This window comes from Mustela lutreola, chromosome 5 (assembly GCF_030435805.1).
Source record: "Mustela lutreola isolate mMusLut2 chromosome 5, mMusLut2.pri, whole genome shotgun sequence".
Taxonomy (NCBI): Eukaryota; Metazoa; Chordata; class Mammalia; order Carnivora; family Mustelidae; genus Mustela; species Mustela lutreola.
In genome coordinates, this window is record NC_081294.1 from 38,509,939 (window position 1) to 38,530,654 (window position 20,716).

At 37.6% G+C, this 20,716-nt stretch overlaps 1 protein-coding gene across 2 annotated transcripts in view; it reads left to right on the forward strand.

The window, feature by feature from the left end:
* Positions 1-20,716, forward strand: part of ITGA1 (integrin subunit alpha 1) — a 176,813-nt gene that overhangs the window by 16,751 nt on the left and 139,346 nt on the right. The window lies entirely within an intron of this gene.

Genomic DNA, 20,716 nt, shown 5'->3' on the forward strand with positions numbered 1-20,716 from the left:
CTAAATTTGGGGGCAAAAGCCAAATTACTTTTGTATGTGGATATTAAGTGAGTCTTAATATGCATAGATGTTTACAAATTTAGTATTTATAAATTTATAATTTTCTATTTACAAATTTAGTATGTGAAAGTTCCAATTTAAAAAAAGGATAGAGTAGGGGGTGATAACTCAATTTAAGGGACTTTTTCAGGATATCCATAGCACAGGAATTATTAGCAAATTCTGTCTCGGGCCAGGTTTATAGCATAGCAATATTAACTGCTATTGGACCCTTAACTCCTGGGCTCCCTGTCCATGACATCGTTGATTTTCCTCAGCACACTTCTACTCCCTGCAGAACCACAAGTGTCACAATTGTGGCATGAATTTTGCAATGTTTTGTTTATATTTATTTTAAAAATTGATTTTGGTCAGCCCATAATTTTGTTTATACATATTTTTCAGTAAATGAGTTTCCAAGTAGCAATTTTAGTGAGGACTTGAAGACCAAGTAAAAAAAGAATCAAAACTTCAAATAAAGTTCTTAAAACCCTAAGTAAAATAGTTGTCTTCATAGTGATGTGTCAGCATCTTTAAGGTTTATGCAGAGGTTCAGTTTATGTATTCTAGGAGATGTAGTATTTTAGACAAGTGCTAATCAAGATTTTTTTTTTATTTATTAACATATCATGTATTACCTGCTTCAGGGGTATAGGTCTGTGATTCATCAGTCTTACCCTCCCCAATGTCCATCACCAGCCACCCCATCTCACCCACCCCTTCCCCTCCAGCAACCCTCAGTTTGTTTCCTGAGATTAAGTCTCATGGTTTGTTTCTTAATGCATTGTGCACACTGCTGATCAACTGGTAGTTTGGAAGTTTAGTGCAAAAGTGTTACTGAAAAGTCCTAGTGATTGCTAATGGGAGTTTGAGATGCGAGTATAATACTAGTGTTTATTAATAATGCCTTATTTAGAAAAGATTCAGAAGTCAACAATACAGCTGCTTAAGGTGTTGGGCAGTAAGATCCGTAGTAATGGTTTTGGGCAGTAAGATCCATAGTAATGGTTTTGGAATTTAGCAAGAACAATCTGAGGAGTTACTTAATGTAGTCCTCAGGTCAGGTAAAGTTCACTAAAAATGAAAAATAAATTGGCCAAATTCAGTAGGGAGCTAGTGTAGGAAAGCTATAAAAAGCATTGATAAAAGGTCATTGTTAAGCTGCAGTGGAAATGATAAAATCTTATTTGTCATTTTTCTTTATATAGAAGAATTCTACCTTTCTTAGGAGTGTTTGATTTAGTATCACCATCTGTATTCTCATCCATATTGTAGTGTTCTTTATAGATTTCTGAGTGTAATAATTTGTAAGATAACCCATTTATATTGCAGTTTTTAATTTCTGTATTTTAAGAAACATGTCAGTATGTTCTGTTGTGAATAATAACTCTCAGAAAGAAACTGGGACATTGTGAATTTGTTCATTTAAATTGAGGTGAAACCAATGCATTTACTCAAGGAAGATGCACTCTTGTGTTCAATACTTCGGTTGCAAACAAATTTGAGGCTATCATTTTTGCTCTCAACAGTGAATATTTTTTTTTAAGATTTTATTTATTTATTTGGCACAGAGAGAAAGATCACAAGTAGGCGGAGAGGCAAGCAGAAAGAGGGGGCGAAGCAGTCTCCCTGCTGAGCAGAGAGCCCGATGCGGGGCTCAATCCCAGGACCCTGAGATCATGACCTGAGCCAAAGGCAGAGACTTAACCCACTGAGCTACCCAGGTGCCCCTTGACAGTGAATATTTTAATTCTGTAATAAGCAGCATCAATATGGGAAAGGTCTTACATTTCCAGGTTCCAGTCAGTAAAGTTTCTGACATTTATGATAAATTGTGGGGACTTGGGAGTACTGCCTTCTTTTAAGTCCCCTTTCTTCAGCCCTTAACATACCCCACCTTAAAATCCCATCATTTAGAATGTTAGTGTAATGGAACTGTGCTTGCTTTCCATATTGAAAGGAAGTTAAAGGACTTAGAGCTTATTTCAGTTTAGGGTGCCACATTTGGTTCAGAGCACCCAAGACCAAGGCAGAGCTGTATCTGGCAGGCTGCAAGCCCAAGAGAAAAATGTCTTTGCAGACACAGTGCCTGGTCATGCACAGGTTTGGCTCCACTGTCCCAAATCCAGGAATGGACAACATATGACAATAAAAGTAATTACAAACTTATTGAGGGCCAGGTCTATGGTAAAATACTTTAGAATGAATTATTTAACTCTCTGAAGATGCCTATGAGAAAGATTTTGTCATTACTATTTTCAGGTAAGAAAACTGAAATTAGAAGAGGTTAAATCATTTGCCCCAAATCACATAGCTAGGGGGTGTGATGAGGTACCTACTCAAGGTATAACCTAAAAAATATAGGAATGCCAGTTCATTCCTTAGTTTTATATTTGGAGTAGATCACATGTGCCTAGAAATGGAAGAATTCTTTGATAAAACAATTTTATATAATCAACCAAAGTTTAAGCAATCATTTTATGTTTTTTATTTACCTACCACTATTATTTTTCAGCTCTTTATGAGTCTCAGGAGCTCAAACCTATGGCACTCGATCTAGAATATAAGAATTAGAAAGTGTATGGAAACTATTATAAGACTGTGTAATAAACTAAGCCCCTCAAGCCTTTAGTTAGCCTCTATTATTATTTCATTCCCAGTTTTAGCAAGCTTGTTTAAAAAAAAAAAAAAATTAAACCTACTCTGTTAATTAAATCTACAATGTTAAACCTAAACCTAAAATTAAACCTGCTATGTTAATTCATACATTATTTCAACAAACACATATTAAAATACATACTAAAATGTCTTAAGTAGCAGGAATGATGCTACTCTTGGATATGCAAAAATAAGAATTTTTTTCCCTGCCTTTTATCAGCACATTGTATATCAGGGAGAGATGATCCTCACCAAGCTGATGGAGGTCACCAGGGTGAGAAATGAGAGTTGACAGCTTAGGTAGAATCTGAAGCATTATCAAAAGAAGAAAGTCTAGGGCTTAGACTATTTTGCTGGAGTGTGAGGATATTACTGTGTTATAGAAACTGATGTTCATATTGAGAAAAAGAATGAATTACATTCTGTGTATTCTATTAAAAAATCAAGGAAATATAATGTCTTTCAAAAGTATTTTTTTCTAAGGCTATTAAAAGATAGTGGTACTTAAAGAAATCTTTAGCTAGAATGATAGTTCCAGATGGCTGGAGTTTTACTAAACCATGAGAATCTCAATAATAAAACTGAAATAATTGTTGAAAGATAAATTCTTGTTAAGGAAAAGACTCCCAATAGATTTTAGTTGTAAAATTTATCAGATAGAGATGGGAGGTCCTGTGAGTTCAAGTCTAAGTTCCAGAAGTTTTATGTCTGGAATTTTTCATCAAGTCCTAGAGTGTAAACATTGAGTAGAACTTTTTGTTTGACACGGTTATGAAAAATTGCTCTGTGAATATAAAACATTTTAATTTTGTATTTCACCTCATTGATCTTGTGACCATAATTTGTAGTTTTTTCTTTTTCTGCAAGTGTACTGTTGACAATGGTAAGAGTCATTTTTTTTTTTAGAGGGAAGTGCTTTAGGTAGAGGAGAAGAAGATTGAAAGTACATTGTAGTACATGCCTCTGAATCATTTAGAATCATGAAAGGCTAATGCTATAAGGAGCCTTATCTTATCTGGCCTACTCACTTCATGATATAGATGTAAACTTGAGGCCCAGAGAGGGTTGATAACTTGTTCCAAGTCACATGAGCAGGAATTTTTCATAGGGCTCACCTTTCTGTTTGATCCATTCTATTCCAGTTTTTTACCCATTTTCTTGTCACCAGTGCATACTAGGAGGTGGTGAGGGTTGAGAAGGAATGAATTAGGATCTTAGAATGCTTTAAACCCTCCTTTTTTATCAACTAATTCATCTTGGAGCAAAGCAATTTCTCTTTCAGGAGCATCACTGAGACCCAGACGTAGCTTTGAAGTTCAGTTGTTCATTCCTTGGAGGACTATTCATCTTCTGCTAGAAAAAGACCCTGCCTCCTACCTTTCTTCTTCTGAGATTCATTTCATTCTTCTGACAGCCATTTGCTAAGTACCTACTGTGTCCCAGGCACTCCGCCAGCCCCCAGCAATATAAATGAATAGAAAAGATTGCAGTCCTTTTCTTCCAGGGAGAGCCAGTCTAGGATGGGGAACAGACAGGAAACAAGCTATCATAGCACTGCAGTTTGTGCAGGAACAAGAAATGTGGTAGAACATAGGAACTCAGAGGGTGCTCCTAATTCAGACTGGCTTCACTGAGGAGTGCTACCAGAGCTTAAACTGATAAATTCCAGAAGCCCACATTGATCTTCTGTTATTTGCCAGAGAGATGAGGCAAAGGGGACTGAGGACGTTTACCTTTAAAGGCCCTCGGATTGATTTGGTACCTTTTTCTCCTACGTAGTGGTCACTGAAATCTCTAAGCTCTCCAGATGTTAAATATTTACAGTAAAGAGTCAACAAACCTAAGAAGAAGAAACATGGCGAAAGGAGATGACCTCATCTCCTACCCTCCAAACTGAGGGGAAAAGGCACAAGTAGAATGAGAAATGCGGATCAGGGACCAAGACTGAAACGACTTTGAGATTCTGGAGCCTTTATATTTTCCATGTTTTTGTTATCTCCTGTTTCTGTCATGACTAACAGCAAAACAGTTAATCCAGAAAGGACAGCGAAGAAAGGGATGGTGAGAGGGAGAGCATGGGACGTCGCATCCTACTCCACAGCCATTCTTGGAAGAGAGGATGTCCAAAAGAGAGGTGACGGCAGCTACCTCAGGGAAAGGAAAGCAGACTGCTGGCTAGCTGTCCAGAAGGAAGTGACTGGGCACTCGTTTAGGTCTGGGGAGGAGCCCTGGGGAAAGGCCCAGAGGCTGGACAGTAGGAAGACCTGCTAGAGTCTTTCTTCTTTCTTTATTCAACATTTTATCCACAGTGTAAAATTCAGGGAAGCACCTTCAATAAGTAGTAACAACTTCTCCCTTAAGTAGTATGTATCACTAAATGACCAGTGTGGATGGGGTATAGTGGAAAGAAAGAAAATGTTCTACAGAAGAGAGAAAAGAACATAAAAGGAATGACTGTGGGAACAGTCCTCTGACCCTTTGTGTCTCAGTGGTATCCTTAACTGAATCAAAGGAAATGGAGTAACATGTGGAATGTGGGGAAGTATGCAGAGCTGAGGCAAAACTATCTGCCTCATTAAATGTAGCCATATATTTTTTTATTTTTTTTTTTTTATTTTTTTTTTTTTATAAACATATATTTTTTATATACATATATTTTTATCCCCAGGTCTGTGAATCACCAGGTTTACACACTTCACAGCACTCACCAAATCACATACCCTCCCCAATGTCCATAATCCCACCCCCTTCTCCCCAACCCCCTCCCCCCGGCAACCCTCAGTTTGTTTTGTGAGATTAAGAGTCACTTATGGTTTGTCTCCCTCCCAATCCATGTACGAAAGGAATCCATCAAAATCCTTGAGGAGAACACGGGCAGCAACCTCTTCGACCTCTGCCGCAGCAACATCTTCCTAGGAACAACGCAAAAGGCAAGGGAAGCAAGGGAAAAAATGAACTACTGGGATTTCATCAAGATCAAAAGCTTTTGCACAGCAAAGGAAACAGTTAACAAAATCAAAAGACAACTGACAGAATGGGAGAAGATATTTGCAAACGACATATCAGATAAAGGACTAGTGTCCAGAATCTATAAAGAACTTAGCAAACTCAACACCCAAAGAACAAATAATCCAATCAAGAAATGGGCAGAAGACATGAACAGACATTTCTGCAAAGAAGACATCCAGATGGCCAACAGACACATGAAAAAGCCATATATTTTTTTAAAAAGTAGTCTGTTCTCACTGAAACTCAGATACTAAATTTTTCACTCTGGGCCTAACTCCTTGCCTAGAACTTAAGAGAGCTTTAATAAGTGTTAGAATTTTTCTTATCTTTCTAGAAATTATCCTCACCCTTATCTGACTCCTAAACTTGCTCTAAGTCACGGTAAAATATAGTGGGAAATGGGGTGAGTAGACAGGAAATACAGAGAAAGACAAGCCCTTTTGATAATGGTTTGTTATGGATTTACTCTTAGATTTGCATTTGATGCGTGGGTTCACATATATTCTTCTGGATGAATGAGAAACTGTCAGAATCAAGAGTATGGTACTTGAGACTGTGGAAAGGATGTTATGTACCAAAAATCACAATGTAAATTTGAACGCAATTTGCTACAGTTACTGGAGATCATATATAAGCATTTGCAAAAACATTGCATTTGTGAACAACCAAAATGCATCACAGCAGAAAAAAATCATTTGGCCATTTTCAGAGGACTCTGTGGCTGTGGCAGGACAAACATGAGAACTGGCCTGTGAGTCAGGAGATCAGGATGTACCCAGGCCTTACAGTTAGGTTGTGTGACTGAGGAAATCGCGTCATTCTTTTGAGCCTCTTTTTTCGTCAGTAGAATGAGGAAAGGCAGGTGACCCTTGATTTCGTAGTTGCTCCTGAGGTCTCTGATTCTACTCGGTACAGTTGCAATAACTGCTTGTTATTTTTAAAAGTTGTATCTTTCCAGCAAAATAAATCTTCTATGATTCTCAGGTTTAAAAAGAATCTGTTTTGCGCCAAAAAGCTTTCCAAAAGCTGCCAGATTTGGGGATTGGCTGATTGTTAATGAGAACAGCCTGTGAGGAGCAAATTCCAGAGCTGAGGCTCATTTATTTGGAATGCTTTGCCAAATACTCCCATATTTTCAAAGTTGTTGGGGCCTTTAAACCTGAGCATTAGGGGAGAAACAGTTGCACTTTTTCAATAGGTGCACAAAACTTTTGAAGTTTATAAATATTTTTGAATCATTTGCAACATTCCAATGGCATGCCAAGTTGCATAGTCCTGCCACCTTCCTCCTTATTATTTTCCTTCCCTATCAACTGCTTGCTGTCCCGAAGAACTGGATATGAGAAAACACAGGTCTTTATTTCTTCTAGAATGTTCTTTCAGTTTGGCCAGTGGTTCTCAAACCAGGCTGCACATTAAAATCAATGCACATTAAAATCAATCCACATTGCTGACTGGGTTCCATTACCAAGACGAGTCAGAATCCTTGGGAGAAAAGCCCAGGTTTGTGTACATTTAAAAATCTCCCCAGGTGTTTCTTATCTTCAGCCAGGTTAAACCATGGCAGGTCATCACCAAGAAAGCCAGGTGGCTTTAATATGTCCTGTGACCACAATGCCAGTCAGCTGTCTGGCTAAGAAAAAGAGATGGAGCATAGAAAAAAATGTGAAATTGTAGATTAATTATCTCCACTACTGAAAAGGCAACTTCAAAAAGTTGATGAGTGGAATTTATTTCTTTAGCTTTAGTACATCAGTATGGGATTTGTCTATACCTTTGTGTGTTGACTTGCTCTAATAAGTCCACAGTTAGGACTAATATTGACCAATTTGTGAATATTGATGCCTTTTACATGTGTATATGTTACTAGGTACAGTGAGGAAGGGTACGAAAAAGTAGAGAAACTGAATCTCAGTTCTTGAAGGATGGAACATATAAATCTTAGGCTGCAAGAATTACGTAAGACAGGACCAGGACAGCAAAATCATGTAATGTACAGAAAGTAATAGCTAAAATTGTTGATAAGAGGAAGATATCACAATTGGCTACACTCGCTTGGGAAGATGGTATTTAACTATGAGCCGCCTTTCTTTTTTATGATTATTTATTTGAGAGAGAGAGAGAGGATGAGTAGTGGGAGGTGGTAGGGAAGACAAGCAGAGCCCGCCCCCACCGAGTGGGGAGCCTGATGTGGGTCTCTCAATCCCAGGATCCTGAGATCACCATCTGAGATGAAATCAAATCAGACCCTTACCTGACTGAGCCAGAGTGTGGGCCACCTTCTGAATGTCTTCTTTTACTCAGATGGCAGGCAGCAGTGGTAAGAACACTGACCCTGAACTAGAAAATCTTAACTCTACCACAGATGAGCTCCATGACCATGGGGAAGTCATGTTATCTTTGTGATCCTCAAATTTAGATTTATGAGTTTCAACCTGAAAAATGGGAAAAATGATTAAACTTGCCCTATAGAGTTGCAAGGCATTAATGATATGATTTGAGAAAAATACCTGAAAATGAGTAAGAGCTGTATTTAACTTAGTTTAATTCCTCCTTTTGTTTTTTGTTTTGTTTCTTTTGTTTTATTTTGTTTTGTTTTTTTCCTGTATGTACCACCTGAATACCAGATCAGCTGTGGAGGTATGATGCGAAAGAAGTACTTCATGTCCTTTCTATCATAAATTCCTAGCATCTGCCAAAGATGGTGTGAAAAACCAGAAAAAGTGGAACCACTCCCTCCAGAGTTACACTCAGCAAGAAATGGGTTAGCCAGATCATGCTCAGCATTTGTAACATTTTCATTTCTTCATATTCAGATACATATTCATGTCCTGCCTCATTGCATAAAGAATGGAGGTGAAAACCTCACCCTTATAACTGTAATAATCCAATAAAGAAGAGGAACACAGAAGAGCACATTTCACTTTTGAAGTTCATGCCAGGAATAGTAACTCCTCAAGGTGACCACTGTGCACACACAGAGAACACTAGCCACCTAACTAGGTAGTCCTGGCTCGATCTGCAAGAACAGTAGATACTCACACAGCCCCATGATGCTGAGGCTGTTTCTATATCAGGCGTGACCTGTCATTAAACTCTCAATCAAGTTAAATTTATGTTAGTTCTTAGGTGAAACAATGTGTTGTCTTTTCCTCCTTAATTTTCATCTTAATTCCTATGGTACCTATTAATTATTTGAGTATTATTCCTCAACTGCTCAGCTTTCTTTATCTGGGGCTTCCATCCCTGCATAACTTATAAACAAATCACAGTTCTCTTATTATTTCTAAGTCACTTGCGAACAATAGAATGTAGTTTTGATAATATAAGTAATAATGGAATGTTATGGACAATGCGGAGACTCAGATAGGAGAGAGGAAGCCACTGTCAAACCCATGCTACAGAAATGATCTGTGTATGATAATGCAGCTGATGAAATCATTACCCTCAGACAGCCATCCAATCCTCTGGACTTAAAACTCAACCAGAGCTTCTGAGAACAATCTCTAATGGACAGGAGTAACAGATGGGTTGTCCAGAGGTTACATGTCCACAAACCATGGACCAGAAAGCAGGATAAAGGGCCATTGTACATTTGCATCTCCATCTCCTCCATACTCTGGAATACCCCTCTCCTCAACTAGGAAGAGTGTGTGGAGACACAAGAGGATGACAAAATGGCAACTAACCATTGCAAAACAGTGGAAGTAAGAGAACGATCATTACTAAATCCTTTACCAAGGCAGCTACTGTACTGGCAGTCCAGATACAGGCCCTGCAGCCAGACTGGCATTGTTCAAATCCTAGCTCAACGACTTGCTGGAAGAAGCAGCCAGTAGCTGGTGCTGAGCCCATGCTGGAACCATGTCAGTCTGATTTCAGGGCCTGAAGCCCCAACACTACTTCACTCAGTCTAGCCGGACAATTCTTAACACTTATGTTCCTCATCAGAGCAAAGATGCCAATTTGATTGGAGAAATCTTAGCATCCTTTTCAGGCTTCGTATCTGCTTGGAAAAAAATTACCTAATCATATAAATTAATTGTACACTTGACACTTTTTTTTCCCCCCTTTTACCTATTTTTTCCTAAAAAAAAAGATTCTAAGAAAAATTACCCTTAATGTTGTGGCTCTTGACTTCAGTTTTCTACTGCGGTCCTGATATTGGAATGGATGTCTGATTCACCAGCAAACACTTAAGAACCAGCCTTAATGATAGATTTAAAATGATGAATCATTTAAATACTCAAAATGAAATGTCCCTAAATTTTCAGCCTGGGAAATTGTCAACAAGATTCAGCATTAGTCCTGAGGTATGCATCATAAGTGCAAGGGACTCAGAGAATGCTTGGCTTCTATAGTCTCAGGTCTTCTTGAGGTTGCCTCAGGCCACTGACACGTCTTTCTTTTTCCTTGGCTAAAACTCAGTTCTGGCAGGAAATGAAAGTCAGGGAAAAGAAAGGTGATGTTTTACCTCCTCATTCACAACACACACTGGCCTTAGCCTAAATATCATTTTTCAACCCAGCTATTAAAATTCAAGCATGAAAGAAGAAGAGGTAGCAAATACATCCAGATTTCATGTTGGGCATCAAAAGCTAAGGAGAGTAGGCCACAAAAGTTTAAAACAAGTCCCATCAGGTTTTTTACTCTCATACAGTTAAATCTAAACCTGGAGGTAAGCCAAAATTAAACATATAAAGCATGCAACAACAGCTTGTCTTTCACCTTTCTAAGGTTTCCAGATTTCAATGATAGGCAGAACAGTGAATGGTACATACGTAACCTGAAGTTATTCATCCTTTGTCCAAAATTCAAACTTAACTTGGTGTCCAATAACCCTAAACTCTCTTTCACACTGCTGATGTTGACTGTCTTGGGTAGGAGAGTTCTTTGTTTGGGCGGATGTTAGGAGAAGCACTGGTAAGTGTATTCCTGTCCAGGACTGGGTTTGGCTCTAATTTGAGCCTTTGCTGGAAGAATGGAGAAGAACTGATTTCTTCTGTGTTTGGAAAACACTGATTGAAGGCTTTCAGCAGTAGCTCTTATTCTGAACCACAGTAAAAAAGTAATAATAGTAATAATAATCTGTGTTATCATTGGCTAGAGCAGATGGGGATTTTCTTCAAAGTAATGTTTTCAAGTAGTGTCACCTGGTAGCTAGATTCCTTTCTCTGGATGGAATTAGCACCCTAAAAGCAAAAAGAGATTAGAAATACTTGAGGTGAGGGACATCTAGGTGGCTCAGTGGGTTAGGTGTCTAACTCTTGATTTTGGCTCAGGCCATGGTCTCAGGGTCATGCCCCTGCGTGGGGTTCCGTGCTCAATGCAGAATCTGCTTGAGATTCTCTTTCTCCCTCTCCCTCTGCCCCTATACTCAGCTCACGAGCTCTTTCTCACTCTTAATTAATTAGTTAATTAATTAAAATAAAATCATAAAAGGAAAACAAGTTCTTGGGGTGATAAACTTGTGTCAATTTAGAATCAATTTAGACAGTTTAAAATTTCTCTCAAACCTAACACATTCTAGAGCTTTCGATATTACCCACTAACAAATCATGTCTGTAGAATTTTTTCCATAAAACATTTAGTCTGATTCAAACCTAGCAAGATGCTAATCTTTGCAAAACTTTTTTTCCCCTTATTTGGCTTTCTTACTTCTTGTAAAAGTCAGAGTTTAATACACGAGAATTGCTGAATGTGGCGGGAGGTTACAATTGCTGTGGGCTTAATTTCAGGAGAACTAGGTCCAAACCTGAATTCTGCAACTAAGTGGTTTTGTGACCTTGGGCATCACTAAGCTATTGTGAGCCTCACCTATAGAGTGAGGGTAATACTGCTTGGAAATGTGGGTACTATTAAATTATGGAAACTTTATGTAAGCACTCAGCTCACATAGGTGTTTGATAAATGTTAAATCCATGGCCTATTATAAGGGAATTGAGTTGCAAGGTTTGTTAGAGCTTTGATTTAATTAAATAAAAAATGAGTGTTTGGAGTGCCTGGGTTGCTCAGTGGGTTAAAGCCTCTGCCTTCAGCTCAGGTCATGATCCCAGTGTTCTGGGATCAAGTCCCACATCAGGACTCTCTGCTGGGCAGGGAGCCTGCTTCCTCCTCTCTCTCTGTGCCTGCCTCTCTGCCTACTTGTGATCTCTGTTAAATAAATAAATAAAATATTTTTTAAAAATGAGTGTTAAAGTTTTTATGTCCTTACCAAATAGATACTATCTTTCTCTCAAAGAAATTAAAAGTTTCTTAAGTTTATGATTTGAAAAAGCAGATATCATTCTAGGTTAATAATAGAAATCTGCAAAAATATGCAATTGTGCTTTAATGCCCCAAAGATTAAAAGTAATGCAATCAGAATAACATTTATTTCATCTGCCAGAATTTTGCCCTGTTTCTTGCTTTTGATTTGTTTAACTACCTGAGGTTAAATTGGTACAAGCATGAATGCTTAAAATACTTATAAAGATGTATTTTGCATATGCAAATTACAGTGTGCATATTATAAAAGATTGTTTCAGCTTTATTTGTAGCAGAGGGCAGCAGCCTTTTTTTTTCTGTAAGGGGTCAAGATAGTAAATTTTTTCAGCTTTTCCGGAAACAGGGTCTCTTTAGTGATTACTTAATGCCATTGTAGTGAAAAAGCAGCCATAGATAATAGTAAACTAAAGGGCATGGCTGTGTTCCAGTAAAACTTTATTTAGAAAAACCAATAACGTGTGGTGTTTGGCTCACAGGACAGTTTGCTGACCCCTAGCCTAGAACATGATATAGAGTATATTTTCTAATTAGGCATAATTAAGATAAACTTACTGATGGACAAAATTTATGAATACATCCATACGTTATTAATCAGTAATTATATAAAAATAACCTTAAGTAAATGCACTTATTCCTTGAGCATCATAACTTGCTAAGTTTAAAAAAATAGTGTGGTTTTCCAAGTATATTCAGTTGCTTTGCTAGTAGGTAAATCACAGTATAATCATCTTGCATTTCCCTGTACTTTCTGAAGTTCTAATCCGGATCCATGTGTACATGCTTTATTGTTTTTCTGTGTTAGGCAAGCTTCAAAATTGGACTCAAATCCATCATTACATGAATGTTCAGGACAGGATTTCCTTCTGCTGCACAAGAATAATTTGTGAATTTCCTGGGAAGTGAATTTCCTGGAAGAGCATGACTTACCTGACAGCATCTGAGCCATTGTGTTCTAAGGAATTTCCTGCAGGGATTAAATCCCTTTGGTTTAGGCCTTGGTGTTTTATAACTGATTCCCACAATCACCTGAAACAATGTCTTTTAAGAATGTTTTTGTGTGATTTCTTCCTCCAGGAAGAAATTGAAAGTAATGAAATGCCTAGACCATTAGAGAATTTTGAGAATTAGAGAAGGCATCTCTTTTTGCCATAATAATATAAGAAACCAACTCAATCCTCGGTGCCTTACCAAAGCATCCAGCATTTACATGTACATTAGAAGGGCATCTAATCTCTCACCATTTAGAGATTCTAATTTTAATTTTATAAATTCTAATTCTGTTGTATGGTGAGAATATCTACAATCAGAAGCTTTATGCAAGAGTAATAACAGGGTAAACACAATTAACCGTCAAAAGAATCCAGATATCATTGGCTTACTACTGACTGTATTTCTTCCATATATCTCAGTCCAGTGTGCATTGGATGGTCCCACTCCATCTTGTACTATGCCATCAGGAATACATACCTCTAAAATCACAGCAGAAGGGAAGAGAAAGGTGTAGGTAGGAAATAGCACTGCCTTGGCGGAGGGGACACAATATCATTTCTCAGCATTCATTCACCAGAAATGGCCCATGAGTCTCCCACCTACGTGCAAGGAAGACTGGTAAATATGGAGGTGCACATGGATGTTTGGTGACAATTGGTGAGCCCTGCCACAGAAAAACATTTAAAGCATTGGGTTTTGAGCTGAGTCCAAAAAAATCAATCAGATAAGAACTAATAAGAAACCTATGATATTATCTCAGTTTTCATTTGCTTGATTGTGACAAGAACATATGTTGATAGGGTATTGCTACATTCTTCTTGTTTCCCTTGTCTAGGGTAGTTGTATTTAAAATTCTCTGACCTTTAACTTAATGGACAAATGAAACTCTCTTCTAACTATATAATCCTTAATATCTATACCATGAAATATACCCTTTGTATTGATTGCGTACTTTGTGTGTGTGTGTGTGCTCGTGCACATGTAAGTGTGTTATTGTTGTTACTCCAATTACAGTCACGACAGGAAAATAATTTTATATCAGTGTGTACTGAATAAGTAAGTGTTGGTTGATAAATAGATAAATAGATAAACTCTATTTATATGTACTGCTATACAATGGTGAATTTACTGAACTCAGGTTCATTAAACTTGGTAGCATTCAGTAGCATGAAGACTACAAGTGACTGCCTTTACTTTGCAGTTCTACACTGCTTAGGGATTTTAGTTTAGTTAGGGATTTTAGTCTAGATTTAGTTTGGCTCTTCAGAGTATATCCAGTAGATCAAAGTGGGAAATCTGTCATGGGATCCAGGAGCCTATATTAAAAAACCATGTGTTTAGGCTACTTTCTGCTCTACCACTCCCCCCTTCTGAGTGAAAATGGCCCTATTGAATCTCTTAAAAGAAAAATAAAGTTATTCTGTTCAGGTACGTACTTGTTGCTGTAATCAAATTAGCTCATACACAGTTGGTATACATAGGGCAATGGTGTCACTATAATGCAGTTTTCCCACCAAGTACCAGCATCTGAATGCCAAGTACACTATGAGTTGGACACCGCAAGCATGGACTAATACAGTCTGTGTGCAATGTCCATTCTCCTTCCATTCTTCTTTTTGGCTTACTTTTGCCACATGTGTGGTTTCTTGGAAGGGCTTATTAATGGTCAGCTTCACACTCAGTTCATTTTACTTTTGTCCCCGTAACTCTACAACCTCAACATTTTCTTCCTTCCCTCCATTGAAGCCCTTGTATTTAGCATAGCATTTATTTGTTAGGAATGTAATATGCCTTTAAAATCATGCTAGTATTTTTATTTGGATTGTTAATGGTTTTGTTTGTATTTGGTTAAAAAGTTGTAAAGGATTTGAGTAGGCTGCTCCAAATCTATTTTTATCACAATCTGTATTATTTTGACATGAGACTGTAGAAAACGTGAGGTTGCTTTTAGGAACGGTTATATCACATTATAGAAGACATGCCTGTATTCTTACAACTTCGATCGCATATAGTTTGTGGAATACAAGAATGCCAATAACAAGTTTGTTCTGGGCCTATTTGCAAAGTTCCCACATGGAGGCAGTTTTCTGGTCTTTTATCCTTTATATTTTAGAGTGCTTCAGAGTTCCCAAATGGTGTTCACATACAGAATCTCATTTCAATCCCAGAACAATACCACAAAGATCATTATTAGCATTTCTACTTGACAAACTTGAAACTGAGGTTCAGAGAGAGAGAAATGTTTTGCCTAAGGTAGACTGGTCTCAAAATTCTGAGTCTAATTAGTTATTCTATTCAAATAAACATATTTTAAGTACCTATTTTATGCAAGGCACTGGAGATACAGAGATAAGTAAGATGAAACCTAGCCCACCTCCAGTAGCTTTCCCCCTCTTCCTTCCATTGATGTAGGGACTCTTCAGCTTGGGCTGGGTGGGACCCGGTCATTTGCCCCCTCTCAGAGAGGCAACAGACTTGCTAGTTTCCTTGAAGAGCTGACAGCTCAGTACCCTGGCTGCTGTAGACAGACTGAGGGACACTTTAGAGAGGCTCCTGATCAATAGGCCTCAGCCTGTGGACAACTGGAAATCTGTCACTTGACTCTGCTCCTCTCCAGTCCCTCCCCTGTTCTAGCCTCTAATCACGACATTGTTTTACCCATGGAAACAAAGCTGCAGACTGAAGAAGGCCTGTTTCCTCTCATCTTTCTGCCTTTTGTGAGCTGTAATTACATCCCAGGATGCACAGTGAAGCAATAATAAACCATTGCGTCATGTGCTCCATAGAGTGGGATACAGACTGATAACTCAATGAAGAGCAACAAATTGTCATCTCTGGGTTCCCTCAGTAAACTAGACATGATGTCTTAGGCAAGATTTTTCAACTGCTTGGGCCTCAGTGTTCTCTCATAATTTAAGGACACTGTCCTGCTTAAGTGATCTAAATAAGGCTTTTTTCCAGCTGTGGCCTTCTGAGATTCTCAAGGGCATACTTGGGTTTATTCAGCGTATGCTCAAAGTGGGGTTCCAAGGAGCCAGGTCCAAAGAGCTTTATGGTAAGAGAGGTCTCTTAGTTGTGCTTTCCTGAGATCCTTCTGAATCTTAGACATGCCTTACAGCTACATACAGACAGAATGATGAAAATGAAAGCACCTGATTTGCATGGAGTTTTTAAGCATTTTATTATATTATTTTTATTGAGGTATAATTGGCATATAATGTTATATTAGTTTCAGATGTATAACATAATATTTTGATATTTTTATTTAAGCATTTTAAATTATCATAAATTGAAAAAAATTTTTTAAAAACTATTGTAGAAAGTACAGAGTCATTTAAAATACACAGACATTGGGCCCCTTGGTGGCTCAGTCAGTTAAGCACCTGCCTTAAGCTCAGATCATGATCCCGAGGTCCTGGGATCAACCCAGATTGGGCTCCCTGTTCAGCAAGAAGTCTACTTCTTTCTGTCCATCTGCTTCTCCCCCCACTTCTGCTCTCTCTCTTGCTCACTCTTGCTCTCAAATAAATAAATGAAATCTTAAAAAAAAAAAAAAAAAAAAGGCAGGGGGCGCCTGTGTGGCTCAGTGGGTTAAGCCTCTGCCTTTGGCTCAGGTCATGATCTCAGGGTCCTGGGATCAAGCCCCACATCGGGCTCTCTGTTCAGCAGGGAGCCTGCTTCCTCCTTTCTGTCTCTGCCTGCCTCTCTGCATACTTGTCATCTCTATCTGTCAAACAAATAAAATCTAAAAAAAAAAAAAAAAAAAGGCAGTACCTTTAAAAAAATAGAAAAATAAAATACAGTGATATTAATAAAGAAAATAAATATTTTTGAGACCAGGTTAAATTATTTTTGATCAATAAAATATTAGAGAAGATAATCATTTTCAAAATTAATGAAAGTCCTGTATGTAATATTCAAAATACTATCAATTTCATTACTGCATTAAAAATATCTAATCACAAACTTTTAACTGTATGCCTTTATAGTGACACTAAAGGCTATTCTCTCTAACCCCAGGCTTTTCCTGCTGTAGGAAAACAGAGCTCACGTATCTCCAGAGATCTCTTCTATTTGTAGTTTTGATCCCATGATACTGCTTAGGCAGAACCCACAACCAGTTAAATGTTTATTTACTTGGTCAATGTTTAGCCTGTGGTTGAGCATTTATATCCTAATGGGGACTGAGAAAGCAATACAGCATGGTGAAATAAGACAAAGGAAGAAAAATAATTGGAAACCAGGAGAAAACATGGGAAAAGGAAGCAGAAAGAATGAAGAGTGCTTTTACCGTTTCTTTTTTGTTTCTATTGAATGCTTAGAAAATAGAATACATATTTGTATGCCTGTAGTAGCTTTACAAAGAAATTAAACATATGAGCACTTGTCTATTTATTCCACAAATATACAAAATATCATTAATATGTTCTATGCTTTCCAGATAGATGGTATGTCAGATGTTTGCAGAGTTATAGCTTGAAGAAAATGTACCCGGCCTTAAGTGCTGTGTTTGTTTTATATTTTCATACTCAATGGTCTGTGACCTAATTTCTTTCAGCCCTGACCATGCTTTGTTCTATGGGTTAAAAAGTATATATGCATATATTCGCATGCACACACAATTATAACTCACGTATCAAAATACATTTAAATATGTACCTGAAGCATCCAAATTTTAATATCTATCCTAATTTGTGTTTCCTTTTGTCTTCCATTGAAGATAAAACAGCTGGGGAAGTTGTTCTCTCTTAATGGGCTGATTAGTAACCAAGTAAAACATACTGTACTTTTACCTAATGCAATGGCAGGAAGACCAATTTGCAGAATGTCCAATTACACAATCCTGTATTAGTCACCAAAGAAAAGTATTTATATTTTATTGTTTTAAATAGAAAAAAAAAGGATGGAAGATTCTTTAAAAAGCAAACTGAGTCTCACACATTGAGGGCTTTCATCCATTTAGAGTTTATTTTTGTGTATGATATAAGAGAATTGGATGGGTATCATTCTTCTGTACATAGCTGTCCAATTTGCCCAGCACCATTTATTGAAGAGACTCTTTTGTCCATTGGATATATTCTTCTGATTTGTCAAAGATTAGTTGACCATAGAGTTGAAGGTCCAGATCTGGACCCTCTATTCTGTTCCACTGATGTATGTGTCTTGTTTTTGTGCCAATACCATGCTGTCTTGGTGATCACAGCTTTGTAATATAGCTTGAAATTAGGCAATGTGATGTCCCCAGCTTTGTTTTTCTTTTTCAACATTTCCTTGGTGACTAAGGATCTTTTCCATAAAATTTTAAAATTGCTTGTTCCAGCACTTTGAAAAATACAATTGGTATTTTGATTAGGATGGCATTGAAAGTACAGATTACTCTAGGCAGCATAGACATTTTAACAATGCTTATTCTTCTAATCCATGAGCATGGGATGTTTTCCATCTTTTTGTGTCTTCTTCAATTTCTTTCATAAGTGTTCTGTAGTTTCTAGAATATAGATCCTTCCTGTCTTTGGTTAGTTTTATTCCAAGTTATCTTGTGATTTTTGGTGCTTTTGTAAGTGGAATTGATTCCCTTATTTCTCTTTCTACAGTTACATTGTTAGTGTGTAAGAAAGCAACTGATTTCTGTGCATTGGTTTTGTATCCTGCCACATTACTGAATTGCTGTATGAGTTCTAGTAATTTGGGGGTGCAGTCCTTTGGGTTTTCCACATAAAGACAGGAATCCATCACAATCCTAAAGAACATAGGCAGTAACCTCTTAGACATCGGCCACAGCAACTTCTTTCAAGACACATCTCCAAAGACAAGGGAAACAAAAGCAAAAATGAACGTTTGGGACTTAATCAAGATTAAAAAAACTTCTGCACAGAAAAGGAAGCAGTCAACAAAACAAAGAGGCAATCCACAGAGTGGGAGAAGATATTTGCAAATGACAGTACAGATATAGGAGTGATATCCAAGATCTATAAAGAATTCTCAAACTCAACACCCAAAAACCAACTAATCCAATCAAAAAATTGGCAGGAGACATGAACAGACACTTCTCCAAGGGAGACATACAAATGGTTAACAGATATATGAAAAAATGTTCATCATTATTAGCCATCAGGGAAATTCAAATCAAAACCACATTGAGATACCACCTTACACCAGTTAGAATGGCCAAAATTGGATGTGGAGAAAGGGGGACCCTCTTACACTATTGGTGGGAATGCAAGTTGGTGCAGCCAATTTGGAGAACAGTGTGGAGATTACTTAAGAAATTAAAACTAGAGCTTCCCTATGATCCTGCAATTGCACTACTGGGTATTTACCCCAAAGATACAGACGTAGTGAAAAGAAGGGCCATCTGTACCCCAATGTTTATAGCAGCAATGGCCACAGTCGCCAAACTGTGGAAAGAACCAAGATGCCCTTCAATGGACGAATGGATAAGGAAAATGTGGTCCATATATACTGTGGAGTATTATGCCTCCATCAGAAAGGATGAATACCCAACTTTTGTAGCAACATGGATGGGACTGGAAGAGATTATGCTGAGTGAAATAAGTCAAGCAGAGAGAGTCAATTATCATATGGTTTCACTTATTTGTGGAGCATAACAAATAACATGAAGGACATGGGGAGTTGGAGAGGAGAAGGGAGTTGAGGGATATTGGAAGGGGAGATAAACCATGAGAGACTATGGACTCTGAAAAACAATCTGAGAATTTTGAAGGGGTGGGAGGTTGGGGGAGCCTGGTGGTGGGTATTAAGGAGGGCACGTATTGCATGGAGCACTGGGTATGGTGCATAAACAATGAATCCTGTTACACTAAAAAGAAATTAAATTAAAAATTATGAAAAAAAAAGCATACTGTTGTATGTTTAGGGTGAGTAATTGAGATGCTTTGTATTTTGTTTCTTGTGGTAAAGTATATGCAAAATAAATTTTAACACTTACCCATTTTATATTTTTAATATAAATATAATATTATATATAATGTATAGTACATATAAATTACGTATAACCATATAAATTATACGTAATTTATATGTACTATACATTATATATAAATATAAATAATATATATAAATATAATATTTAATATTAATATAAATTTATATGAGAGAGAACACAAGTAGGGGCAGAGGGAGCCGGAGAGCAGACCCCCCCCACCTTGAATACAGAGACTGATGCAAGCTCCATCCTAGGACCCTGAGATCATGACCTGAGCCAAAGTCAGATGCTTAACTGACTGAGGCACCCAGTGCCCCTACTATTTACGCATTTCAAAGTTATAATTTAGTGGCAGTAAGTACATTTATAATGTTGTGCAGCTATTACCACTATCTATCCATTCCCAGAGCTTTCTCACCACTCCAAATGAAGTAATTACTCCCATTTCCCCCTCGTCTGAGGCCCTGAAAATGACAAATCTGGTTGATTCATGCTGTAGTGTGTATCGATACTTCATTCCTTTTTATAGCTGAATAATACTATATAGTCATATCATATTTTGCTTATCCATTCATCAATTGATAGACATCTGGGTTGTTTCCATTCTTTGGCTATCATGAATAGTAATACTATGAATAATAATGTACAAGTTTTTATGTGGACCTATCTTTGGGGTATTATACTTGGAGGTGGAATTTTGGGGTCATATGGTAGCTCTATGTTTAATTTTTCAAGGAACCGCCAAACTGTTTTCCACAGCAGCTACATGGTGTTACATCTCCATCAGCAATATATCAAGGTTCTAAT